At 37.8% G+C, this 12,680-nt stretch overlaps 1 protein-coding gene across 1 annotated transcript in view; it reads left to right on the plus strand.

Annotated features, from left to right (window-relative positions):
• Positions 1 to 820: 820 nt before the first annotated feature.
• The window catches only part of hs3st1l1 (heparan sulfate (glucosamine) 3-O-sulfotransferase 1-like1), a 52,040-nt gene continuing 40,180 nt past the window's right edge, over positions 821 to 12,680 (plus strand). The window contains exon 1 of the mRNA XM_065297507.1: positions 821 to 1,066. The gene's annotated coding sequence lies outside the window, so the exon portion shown is untranslated. The remainder of the gene's footprint in view (positions 1,067 to 12,680) is intronic.

Here is a 12,680-nt window from a genome sequence, read left to right on the forward strand (position 1 = left end):
ATGTGGTTGAAACAGATAGTCTAGTGCAGGGGTAGGCAACATGGAGTGCCGATGTCCTGCAGTGTTTAGATCCAGGTCTAAACAAGCAGACCTGAACAAACTAATAAAGGTCTATAAAGTCACCTGAAACTACAGGTAGCCAAGGTTTTATAAGGGTTGGAGCTAAAATCTGCAGGACATCGGCACTCCAGGACTGATGTTGCCTACTCCTGGCCCTAGTGCATCCCAAATTGTTTAACATTAACATTTTTAATATAACACTATAGTTATTATGGCCTTTAGAAACATGTTTTAGAGGAGATAGGGTAGTGCACAAAAGGCCCCTGTGGTGCGGCCTAGGCTTTTTTCCGTAATAAAATTTTTTCCTTACATTACTTTTACTTTTATACTTTAAGTAGTTTTGAAACCAGTACTTTTTCACTTTTACTTGAGTAAAAAGCTTGAGTTGATACTTCAACTTCTACAAAAGTCTTTTTTAACCCTAGTATCTATACTTCTACTTGAGTAATGAATATGAATACTTTTGACACCACTGCATTTTTATAAAACATTTAACAAAATGGATCATAAATAGATACTTTACAGAAGAAACAGAATAAATAAGTTCTTTGTAGAATTTAAAAGGTTTTCAGCTGCGTCAGGCACGTTTTAGTTTCAGCTATCACTTTTACTCAGATATTAGATTAAAGATTTTCATTACACCAATCGTATTGTTCATTTAAATATGTGTTTTACTGGACAGTCATTTAATAGTTTATGTTTAATAGTTTAGCTCCTCCTCCACGCGCGCGCGCACGCACGGTCGCACGCTCGCGCTGAACTCAGTCAGCTCCTGTCTGTGTGGTGATCATTGTAGCGCTCAGCGCGTGTGGAGAAGAAGCGGCACTGTTTGTTTCCTCGCGACTGACTGAATGAATGAACGAATGAGTGAATGAATTAACGAGTGAGTTCAACTGCTCGAGAGGACACGCGAGTGCGAGAAACCCGGTCCTATCGGTCCTGGGTCCTGATGTGCGCGAGCGACGGACGGGACGCGGGGCGATGGAGCGCTCGCGAGGAAACACAGGTGCGTACAACACACGCGCACCTGCGGAAACCGTGCTTGATAATGATTATTAACCGTGTTTGTCACTTGATATATTTGTCAGTTTTGTTTTAGGTTAAGACGAGTCTGTTGAAAGTACGGTGTTGTGTACAGTAATGGTATCTGACAGGAATAAAGTGGTACTTATAGACTTAATATCTACAGAATCATTTAAACAATGTATTGATATCCTTAAATTAATATTACTGTATCCTACTGTAGTGTTACAGTGCAAAACGCAGCATTACCATGTTAAAATAGCTGATCTATCGCATTTCATGCTGTAATTTATTGCTTTCCACGATTATTGTATGTTAAGACTGCTGGTACCATGGTACAAATATGATATCCGATGGTAATATTACTGATCTATGTCAAATTCATGTATTATTGTATTTGCAGGGTAATTCAGAGATTCTAAATAATATGTTATTAATCTTATATTAAAGCAGACTAACTTGTTTCTTTTAAAAATATAATTAGTAATACATTTGCATATAATAAGTAATAAGCATATCATTAACATAAAATATTTACTGTCAATCCATCAATAGAGCATCACCTCACTGTTTTTATAAATATAGACTGAACTCAACTCTTACTTGTATAGTTTAGGGTTTACATTTTCCTTATTGTCCATAAATGAGACTCTTGGACCTTTGGGGATTCTCATTTATGCGTGCATGTTCAGTATTTGTTTTTATCTAGTGATGTTACAGCATCTGCCTTGGGAAGATTCAGCAAGCAATTTCCTGCGTGCCAGTTCAGCAAATTGTACGGGAAGTAAAAACATAACATGAATTCGGTTTATACAGAATGCTTGTGATTCGCAAATGGTCCCTTGAGCAAACCATTTGATACCATAAATGTCTTGAAAATAGATGGTAGAGCATAGTATTCAATCTGACATTCAGTAAAGCAGTTATTTTTAGAAGGTTATTTCTTGTCTAATTCTCTTTACCGGTGTCTCAGGAATTCATCAGTTTGTAATTGAAACCTGGATTGTTGTGGCTCTTTGTGTCATGCTGCTATTTAAGGTCTGACAGGCAAACGGGAACAAGCAGACACAGTATTTCAGCGTCGGTCTTTCACCAGACATCAACGCTTCTATACCTATTCGATTGTTTACTTGTCCATTCATCAGACAGGTAGAGGCAGTAGGCACTACATCAATTTTCATTTGCAGTTGCATTCACTTTAGACCTGATTCATTGTTCAAGTCCGACCAGATTAGATCAGCTGAGATGAAGTTTAACCGTTATTGGCGGGATTTATCGAAAAAACGATAATATGGACAATCTGTCAATAGACCACAATCTTATAGTGTACTGAGACCTGCTGTCGTCTTTCATTGAGCTGTTTGTTTAAGAATGGCTGATTTGTTTGGAGTTTGTTTAGAGCTTTTTTGCCACAGGCCACCTGATTCACCTTTAATTAAAAGCATGAGCGACTGTTTATTTTTGGAATCCCTTTGGCTCGTCTTGGGAAAGATGCAATTTTCCCGAAGCAGGTTTTTCAATTAAGTGCAAAAGTCTCGGTTGAGCTTCGTCTGTGCACCAGAGATTTTCATCAGGCCTCCTCACTGACAGTAATGCTACTGTAATCATATGGTCGCTTCTGTCTAAACCTCATTCTGTGTGTAGTAAATAAAAAGACTTACGGCTGTCACACAAGTGACCTTTTTTTCTAGATAAGGGCTTTAATCTATCTCTCAAGGGTAGCCATTAAAAAAATAAGACATTTGTGTCATCGGCACACGTGAGTGGCGAAATGTTTCTGACTAAATACTTAATGTGCGCTGCTGGCACGCGCCACACGAATGCCATAGAAATGCTGCAGTACTTTGGCAAAAGCAAATCAAACATGGCTGCTTTTCAAAGTAGGGGCTCGTGGACAGCTGCCGATTTTTAGTAAACGAGACCGTTGAGAAGATAAAGACTATTCTGTAGTTAAAGATGTGCTAAATTGTTTGTACGGGGGTTATGGTTCGCTACATTGGTTATATCGAACCATCAGTAAAAAAAAAGTGTCACTTAAACATAAATTACTGTGTGCCGTGCCAAAACTCGAGTCTGTGGGCCAAAGCGACAGACTGAACGTTCAAGCGTAGCGACAGAGGAAAGGAGGAGAAATATGGATGGAGTGAACTTCTCAATTATTTTTATACTTCACTGAGTGCTGCAGAATGCTTCACAGATTTGTAGGCAACCAAATGGCATTTCGTCTGTTTGTTTACTCGCTATAGAGAAAGAAAGTGTGCGAGAATTGATGAAAGAGGAAAAAGAGTCTGGCAGCGTTAAAAACCGAGCCGTTCGTTTAATAGCTTAAAAGTGTTGAGATTACAACCACTAATTGTCTAATTACAGAATGAAATTTACTGGTTTGATAAAAGTGTAACCTGGAATTGGAAACGGCAACGAACATAATTTTGTAAGACGTTACTGGGAGAGTCCAATTGTGTCCTTGATAAGATCAGATAATAATGTGATAGAGTAATGGCATGTTTAGTTAGTTGTTTTATTTCATCATAAACGGCCCTCATTTTCTCTTCCATTTCGTAAGAGACAACTCAAGAGTGATATTAATATTTGATGAGATTGTGTTCGATGAATTAAAGGAGGAAAATGGCTCGTTTTAAAGCATGTAAATGTATTCAGCTCTTTTTTTTGGAAAGAAAAGCCAGGCATCTTTCCCTTCAGGAGGTCCCTGAGCTATCATGATAGCATCACCGTCCCGCTTGCCTATAATGTGTGCCAGATTTAATGTGTGCTAATATAATCCTGATTCAGTTAAAGTGTACAGTTGTTGCAGAACCAGACGGTTGATAGGTTGGAGTCCAGATGTTTAAAGTGTTGGCCATGAATCTTGTCTCTCTCTCAACTCTTTTTGGTTGTTATCAAAGAGTGTGAAGGTCTGTGTTAAGTTTTAAAGAGAAAATAATGAATAATTATGGATGCACTGGTACCACTTTTTAAGGATTGAAGACGAGTACTGATATTTTTTATAGGGATGCACCGAAATGAAAATTCTTGGCTGAAACCGAAAACCGAAAATGAGGAAACCAAGGCCGAAAAACCGAAACCGAAACACCGAAATAAATTATTATGCCAATTATTAGTACAAATCTATTTATGGCTATCACTGTGTACTAACTTTACTAGGGGTGTGTGACAGATCACAAAACTCACGGTTCAGATCACATTACAGTTTTTGAGGCACGGATCGGATTATTTTTCAGATCAGCAAAAAGGGGGTGGGGAAAATCTAATAACAAATAAAGAAATTACAAACATTTATAAAAAAGAACAAAGCTGCACATTAATAAGGGCTTACATTAGCATTAGGTACAGAAATCGAATTAAATGAGTCATAACACTGTCTTTATTTTATAAATTAAATATATTATTATTTTTAGAGCTATTTGTCTCTTTGTTAGACTTAAGTAGGTTAATTGAGGTTACTGTTTCTTTAAATAAGCAGAGACTGGTTTATGACTGTAATCTATACATACACTTAAGACATAAACAAATGTTTTTATTAGAAAAAGAATACTTTGGAGATAATTTTGTTTATATGTGCCCTGTCAATAACAGAAAGATTTTAAGTTCGCTTGTTTGCGTCTCACTCGTGTGTGCACTATTTAGGGCACTTAAACGCGCGCGCACACAGAGAACGAAGGCAAATCCCAAACAGCGCAGCATAAAAACGTTACGTTGTTTTTCATTGCTTTATTCGGCACATGTATGTTAATGGACTATACAGTATGAGACACATTTGCGCGACTCTCTCTAAAGTTTACACATCAAGAGTTCTGATCTTTGAAGGGCGTACTCACTGTGATGATCACGTCTGGACCGGACACAACCGCATGTGCCTCTGTGCGTCCTTTAGCGCCTTTTTGCGGTTAAATACATCCACGCCGCATACATGTTGCTTCAGACAAGCACGTGCAGGTCGCGGTTTCTGTTTGCATCATCACAACATTTCGGCCGTATTGTTTCGGTGATAAAAGTCTTTCGGCCGAAAATGCTCTTTTGGGCCATTTTCGGCCGAAAATTTCCGGTGGCCGAATATTCGGTGCATCCCTAATTTTTTATATATATATTGGTACTCGCCAATACAGATACCGATGGTTGTTGTACTGTTTTTTTTTTTTCACACAATGAGACATATTGGCACTTATTTTTAACAACGTCAACTTATATTAGGAAAAAACTAATCGTTCTTATGTGCTTACAGGGCTCAAAATTAACTTTTTTATTTGGTAGCACTGGTGCTCCCAACTTTAAAGAGTTAGGAGCACCAGCAAAAATTTAGGCGCATCCATCCAAAAATTAAAAGGCACCAAAACTACAATGTATATGTTAATAGATTTATTTTATTAAAAATAAAACGCCACCATGGCCAGCATTTAAAATTTGGTCTTCTATTTATTTTATTTTATTTTTTGCTGCATAGATTCCAAAATTAATACCCAAATGCTGTTGAAATAGTATAGCAATAATAATTTAACAATTACAGGTAACATGATTAAGATTACAATAGAAAATCTAGCAAACACGTAAAACACTGATTAACTGGGACATTACAAAAGTGACCTTAATATAGAAGGCTAATATATATATATATATATATATATATATATATATATATATATATATATATATATATATATATATATATTGGTATTGATAACTGCATTAACCAGGATGCTATTATTACTAAATAGGCAATGTTTTAAAAAATACTATAAAAACATACCATCATTGTCGTGTTCCACATCAACGTGGACCACAAGGATGTTTGTCAGATGTCCATTCACCAGCGCATGCGCACATACACTATTAAACACTATTGACAGACAGGTCGGTGTCTCCATCAATAATGAACACATTTGTCATGACACTACTTGTGTTTTTGGCACTTTCGCCATGTTTAAGCAAGGTCTGGCACTTAAAATGTTTTGATTCCGCCACAACGCCGTTTTACAGGATTTACAGTAAACACAGTGAGTTACATTGAGCCATTCTCATAGCGGAGACACTCGTAATCTTTAAGCCACTCTCTCCGAAAGGTTTAACGTCAAGTCTTATTTTCCGGTGGTGGAGTCGCATTTGAATCCGGATCGTCGTCATTAATTACAGTAGTAACATTGGCTGTAATCGGCTCATTCTCGTCATGCTCGCGGTTCGTCTTTCACATTTTCGTGCTTCACGTACCAACGTAGCACGGCAACAAGGAATGACTGACGCTCATATTAGCCAATCTGCGGTCTTCATTAAACGTAAGAACTTAATGGTGAAATTTGATTGGTTATGTAACGTTGGAGAGAACACTGAACCTGGGACAGCAGCACGCAGCATCACAATCTAAATCAAGTCACACCACACAACAAAATGGGCAGTCGCACAAATGCTCCCAAATATATTTTAAGGTCGCACAGATTAACTTTCGGTCGCATATGCGACCAAAATAGTCGCAATTTCGAGCCCTGGCTTATCATCACAAAATTTCACAGTGTCCAATAACCTCCAAGGGCAAAACCAATGACGTAATGCATGTAATTTTTACCTGCCTGTCACAAAGTGCTAAAGAAATCACAGACAACAAGTCAATCAAATTTGTCATAAAGTGTCATAAAGTTTATCACGTAAGGTATCGGTCTTTGGTATCGGGGTATTTTTATGAGTATGAGTACAAGTACATGAGCTTGGCATCGGGCCCGATACTAATACCGGTATCGGTGCATCCCTATGAATAATATATTTAAAAATTTTGCCATAATGTGACCATTTCCAGTAAATTCTCAACACTGTAATGTAGTATGCAAGTCTCCTCATCATTTCTTTAATACAGTAATGACATTATCATGCGATTACTAACTTGATGCGGATGGTTGCCTAGTGACTCGAGTCTTATTGTGTTCTCTTCTTCAATGTAAACCTGAGGGATATTTTATCCTCCTAAATTTAATCACTTGAAGTAATAGCCTCTCTCCTCAACAAGACACAAACAAATTACACACTGTGTGGGACATTACACGGCAAAGTTTAATACTTGCAACTGAGGGTCTATTCATATATTTAACCCTGGGTATCAGCAGTAATATTGAAGTTTGTCTTAACAAACACCACCAATCAATATTGTGTTTGCATTCTGGTACTTAAAATCTCAATATGCATAATTTATCTTTTTAAAAAAACTTTTAAATAACAGAAATAAATAATAGTAAAAAGAATCAAAGGTGCACCTGTCAGACTAGAGGTTTCTAGAAGGATCACCACAGGGTTGGGATGCCATGACTTGAGGAGATTTTTGTCATGGGCTTTGAAACTGTTTGCTGCAGGCGATGTGTAACTCGTGCGGCGCCCGCAGGCCAGATGTGTCAAAGCTCCCTCAGCTGAGGTTTGTTCTTCTCTTTTATAATAATGCTAAACTGGGCAGATACAGATGAAACAGTGAGGTGTGCTGTCTGCTTCCTTGATATGGTTCTAACAGTATTTAAACCGAGGCTTTTGTCTGTGGCAAAGTCTCAAACTTATGGATTCTTTAAAAATCCAAAAACTAGCTAGAGACACAGATGGCAATGAATATTTCACATCTTTTTTAAACATTTGCTGTTAGAACAATGGAAAACATAGCCTTTACCGTGCAGCAGTGTCTGTCAGCTGGTTTTACTTCAGGACTCAGGAGTTTATATTGGAGATCAAGTATGTCAGACATTTTTGTTGTACAAAAGCATTCAATGTGTTGATATTCCCATGAAAGGCAAAGACGCAAAAATATGCAAACATGAGTTGAATAATGATTTGTCACTTTTAGATTAAAACATCTCTCTTATTCTCTCGACAGCTGTGTTAATTGAAACCATATGTGACCCAGTCTGTAAAAACTCAGCTAAAGTCATTTTTTGTGATTGACTGTTTTATACATAAACATATCATCCTATGCAATGTAAAGAACATTCTGTTTATGTATTGTTTAATATATTGACTGAGTTAGATCATGTCAAAGATCATGAGAAATTAATGTGAAATCAATGTGAAATCAATGAATGAAATGCCCATTAGAGTCATCATCTCATCATTAGATTATGCGACTTTAGTCTGGATTTCACAGACAGGGTCATAAATTTATTGTTACATTAAGTGATTTTGTATTTAATGTAGTCTGGCTCATGTTTTCTTTTGCCTTGTTTAATTTAGTATGTGGTTTTGGAAATGGTGCAGCAGGGATGACATAGTGTTGTAGTCCAACCCCGTAAGTGAGAAGGAAACTGGTTCTCACGCAAAAAAGCCCATTCATTTTTCCCATATACTTTTGGATTTTCACTAAATATAAGTTTGTGTTTAATAACAGTTAAAGTCATTTACAAGAAATATAATAAGCCAATTTTTGACTTCAAAATTCATAAAAGTTGTGTTTATTTGTAAAGATTGACTTGTTGGACAAAACTTTTAAGGGTCATAAACTTTTGTTAAACACAGAGGTTATGTTTTGAAATAATTAATGGACTTTTTTGCAAGAGAACCAGTAATCCTAACTTCCGAGTGTGTCACATGACCGTGATGGCTTCTGAATAATTTGCCAATCCTCACCTGGTGGATGAATTAATAAATAATTTATCTAAAATAAAGGTAGAAAATAACAAGATGCATATTGTACTTACAATGCTGTCTCATTGCAATTCGTACGTATTTTATGAGGTGGCTAAAGTCCAATTTATAGTCGTGCGTAAGGGCTATGCCATAGATTATCCGTTGCCTGACATGCACCCTGCCAAATTTTTAACAGTGCGTCAGTTCTACGCAGACTGCAAGCGCTGTGATTGGTCCACTAGAACCCCTCCCATCGGGTAAAAAACTGTGTCATAGGTATTTCCGTTCTTCGTTTCTGGGTTAAACTTGCTAAGCTGCTTCTTCATTGATGGTCGAACTGCTACACGTGTGGATACTGCCTACCAGCGGTCTACATATGTGTTTCACATCAACGTGGACAACGATGCAGAAGTATATATAAAAAGCGATGTGTCGCCTATGCCGTCGCGGCTACGCCGCAGGACGTACACCTATAATGAGCCCTTAATTTGTATGAATTAGTACGACCACATTCGAACATTTTTGTACGATACACCTTGACCCCTGTGACGTTGGGGTTAGGGGTGGGGTTTCGTTGTTGTTTTTTTATGATAATTGTACGTTTTTGCATGATTAACTTCCAACTCGTAAAATATGTACGAATTCCTGTGAGATCAGGCTGGGATTTCACCCTTCACCCTAAAAATACATATCACCATATCACACATACCTAGGATGCTTTACAGTCTGCAACAGAGGTCAACAACAAAAAAATATTTTATTTACTGACTTTAAAAGTAAAATCTATTTATTTATCTATCGTAACTAGTTGCGCAATTATAAATAAATGTAAAAATATTATGAAAAATATTGCAATTTCGATTATTCTTGTCAAATGGCTAAACGGATGGCTAAAGTACATGCAACTTATTAATTTAAAAATCTCTCGTTCACCACTGTATTTGTTGCCCAGACATACTGCCGAAACAAACACACAGAAATTAGCTTAAATGACCAGGTGAAATTGAGGCTTTTGGGGATTATGTAAATGTTTCACCCGTAATTGTAATCCCCATTAATTTATCAATTAATTGTGCAGCCCTAATCTTAACTATGCACATGTTACATATTTAGTTAGATTGGATTTTGTCCCGCAGTGATCCTTCAGCTACTGTGGTACTACACCTGACTCTGTTGGTAAATTTTACCAACGTGCTTCATTTGTATGTGCTCAGAGAAATTTCCCTGTTTTTGTATGCTAAACCTTTTACCTCCCCAGCCCTCATATTAACATAGCCATACGTGTCCTTAAAAGTTTGGCCTAGATTTGTTGTCCGTGGAGACTGCTGGTGAACTCTTTCTGTTAAATTAGCTCAGATGTAGATTGATGAGATCAGTCGGAGCAGATTTCTGATTAGCCCTTTAGGGGAAATGGGAGGATTAGATACAGCGCTATGCTTCACCTCAGTTCATCTCCAAGCTTTTTTACAACATCATTGTCTTTAATAGCTACAACACACAACTGGGCATTACTTGCTACTAGTCGTGTCAATGGGATTTCATTTATTTGTCAAGTAGACATTTTGGAACCGCTTTACAAGTTACCTGACCTGTTTAGCACAGAGTCGTCCATCTTATCTATTGTTTATATTTAAGAGATAACCAAAAACAAAACTAGGCTAATACCCGGATTTGCATATTTGAGACTAACTACATAATTCATGAGCGTGTCTTTATCTTCACTTCATGAACTCAGAGTTAGAAACCATGATGTTTTTATGGCGTTTATTTTTATTAATTGTTTGCATTATTTTCTCTGAAATTGTTCTGCTGCTGCTATGCTGTTGAAGGGGCTTCTCCAAAGATACTAAAAGAATCAGTAATGTAACCGTTGAGGATCTGGAAACACAAAGTGAAATCGGAATTAGATTCATATAATTCCTTACGGTTCCCATCTCTACACTTAAAAACGTCTGTGTGATGTATCTAAAAGTGTATTGATTGCCTTCTCTTGTTTAAAGCCTCATAAACACATCAAAAGATCCGGTATGATCCGTGCTGACAGGACAAGCTCATTAATGGTATATGTATTCCGATGAGGTTTCCTGGATGTGTGCCTCGGAATGACGGGCTTTGTGCTTTTCTCTGTTCAATTTGCTGTCATTTGGGAGTAATTGGACGCTTGTGCGTTTGGAGTGCTGCGTTGAAGGGGAGTGGTTGAATATGAAGCTTTTGACACCTAATTTAAAATATTTTTTCATCAAAAATTCGGAAGCTGTTTCATTATAGGTGAATTTACCATTCTACTTGATGAGCGAAAAGATTTATTCACAGCTTCAGTTCAGAGCGGCGTGTTGTGTGTTGTGTTTTGCTTTTCTCAACAGTTACACTACAGTGTATCACTGCTACACAACGAATGTGTGTTTCTGAAGTACCTGTGAAACCGGGAGTCAAAATCCTGTTATAGTGCTGCAGGGTTTAGTGTGGTGTAGTGTAAAATGAAATTAGCCAAAGATTAAAGCCGTCTCATAGAAACACTGCTCATTTGATTTTGCGGCTTCATTATACTGCACATACTGTATTTATTTTACTGTATTCATGCTGGATTTATTTTTAATATTTTGTTTTGTTTTCACACTCAGAATTTTTTTACGAAGCATGGAGATGGAACAGAAAGACCAAATAGAAGTGATTTTCCTTGTGTGTGCGCATCTCTGTGCAGTTGTGTGTTCCTGTGTAGCTCAATGGTAGAGCATTGCATTTGCATCGTAAAACATCATGGGTTCGAACCCAGGAAACACACATACCTATAAAAAACCTATACTGTATACCTTGTAGTGTGCTGTAAGTTGCTTTTGATAAAAGCATCGGCCAAATGCAAACATATAAATATGTGTGCGCGACTCTGTGCTGAGATGTATGTGGCTGTGTGCGAATGTGTGTGTCTCTGTGCAGATAATTGTGCATCTGTGCGGATGTGTGTGCATCTCTGTGCAGATGTGTGTTTGTCTCTGACTGTGAGTATCTGTGTGCAGATGTGTATGCGTCTCTGTGCTGATGTGTGTGTGTTTCTGACTGTGAGGATCTGTGTGCAAATGTGTGTGCGCGTCTCTGTGCTGATGTGTGTGTGTCTCTGACTGTGAGGATCTGTGTGCAGATGTGTACATCTCTATGCAGATGTGTGTGTTTCTCTTTGCAGATGTGTAATCGTTACATCCCTAGTTAGTCTATGTGCATTTCTGCATACATGTCTATGCGTGTGCGTGTGCGTGTGTGTGTGTGCGCATATACGTGTCTCTCTATGCCTGTGTGTTTGTTGTGGGGTTCCCCTCTCCTAAGAATGATTCACTCAAAACTCTTCAAGTACCCTGGGATGAACTATTAAGCTTTTGTTGAACAATAACATGAGGGTCAACATTTATTTTATTACTGGTGCTTGTGAAGACGAGCATCACTGTCAGTCTTTCATACTACTGCAAATCCTGACTTAAGTCATTGTGCAGTGTGGTACACGGGTTAAAGTTTGAAGCTGTTAACTTTTAAAGGGCACCTATTATGCAAAATCCACTTTTACAAGGTCTTTGGAACATCAGCTCCTTGTTTTTTAATCCCTGTTTAACCAAAGCAGTCTCGCTGGAAATGCCGTTTTGATTCTCTTATCAATGTGAGGTCACATTGATAAAGCCCTGCCCACTAACAGGCCTGCATTACCATAGTTTCCACCCTTGGCGAGTTGTACTCTGTCCACTAGATACAATTGTCACGTATTGTATAATCAGATCTATTTGAACTGAAAGCGCTCGCTGTCTGTTTATAGAGACAGAGCGCAGTTATGCTAATTTGAAAACCACGCCCACCGGGGGAAAAACAATCCAACCGTCTCCATTGACTTTGTATTGGGAAAGGCCGCCTCCTTGTCATTTCTGGCTTATAACAAAAATACAATACAAAGTCAATGGGGACGGATGGATTTATTTCCCCCAGCTGGGCGTGGTTTTCAGGTTATGACTCTTTGTGCT

This window comes from Paramisgurnus dabryanus, chromosome 20 (genome assembly GCF_030506205.2).
Source record: "Paramisgurnus dabryanus chromosome 20, PD_genome_1.1, whole genome shotgun sequence".
NCBI classification, from domain to species: domain Eukaryota; kingdom Metazoa; phylum Chordata; class Actinopteri; order Cypriniformes; family Cobitidae; genus Paramisgurnus; species Paramisgurnus dabryanus.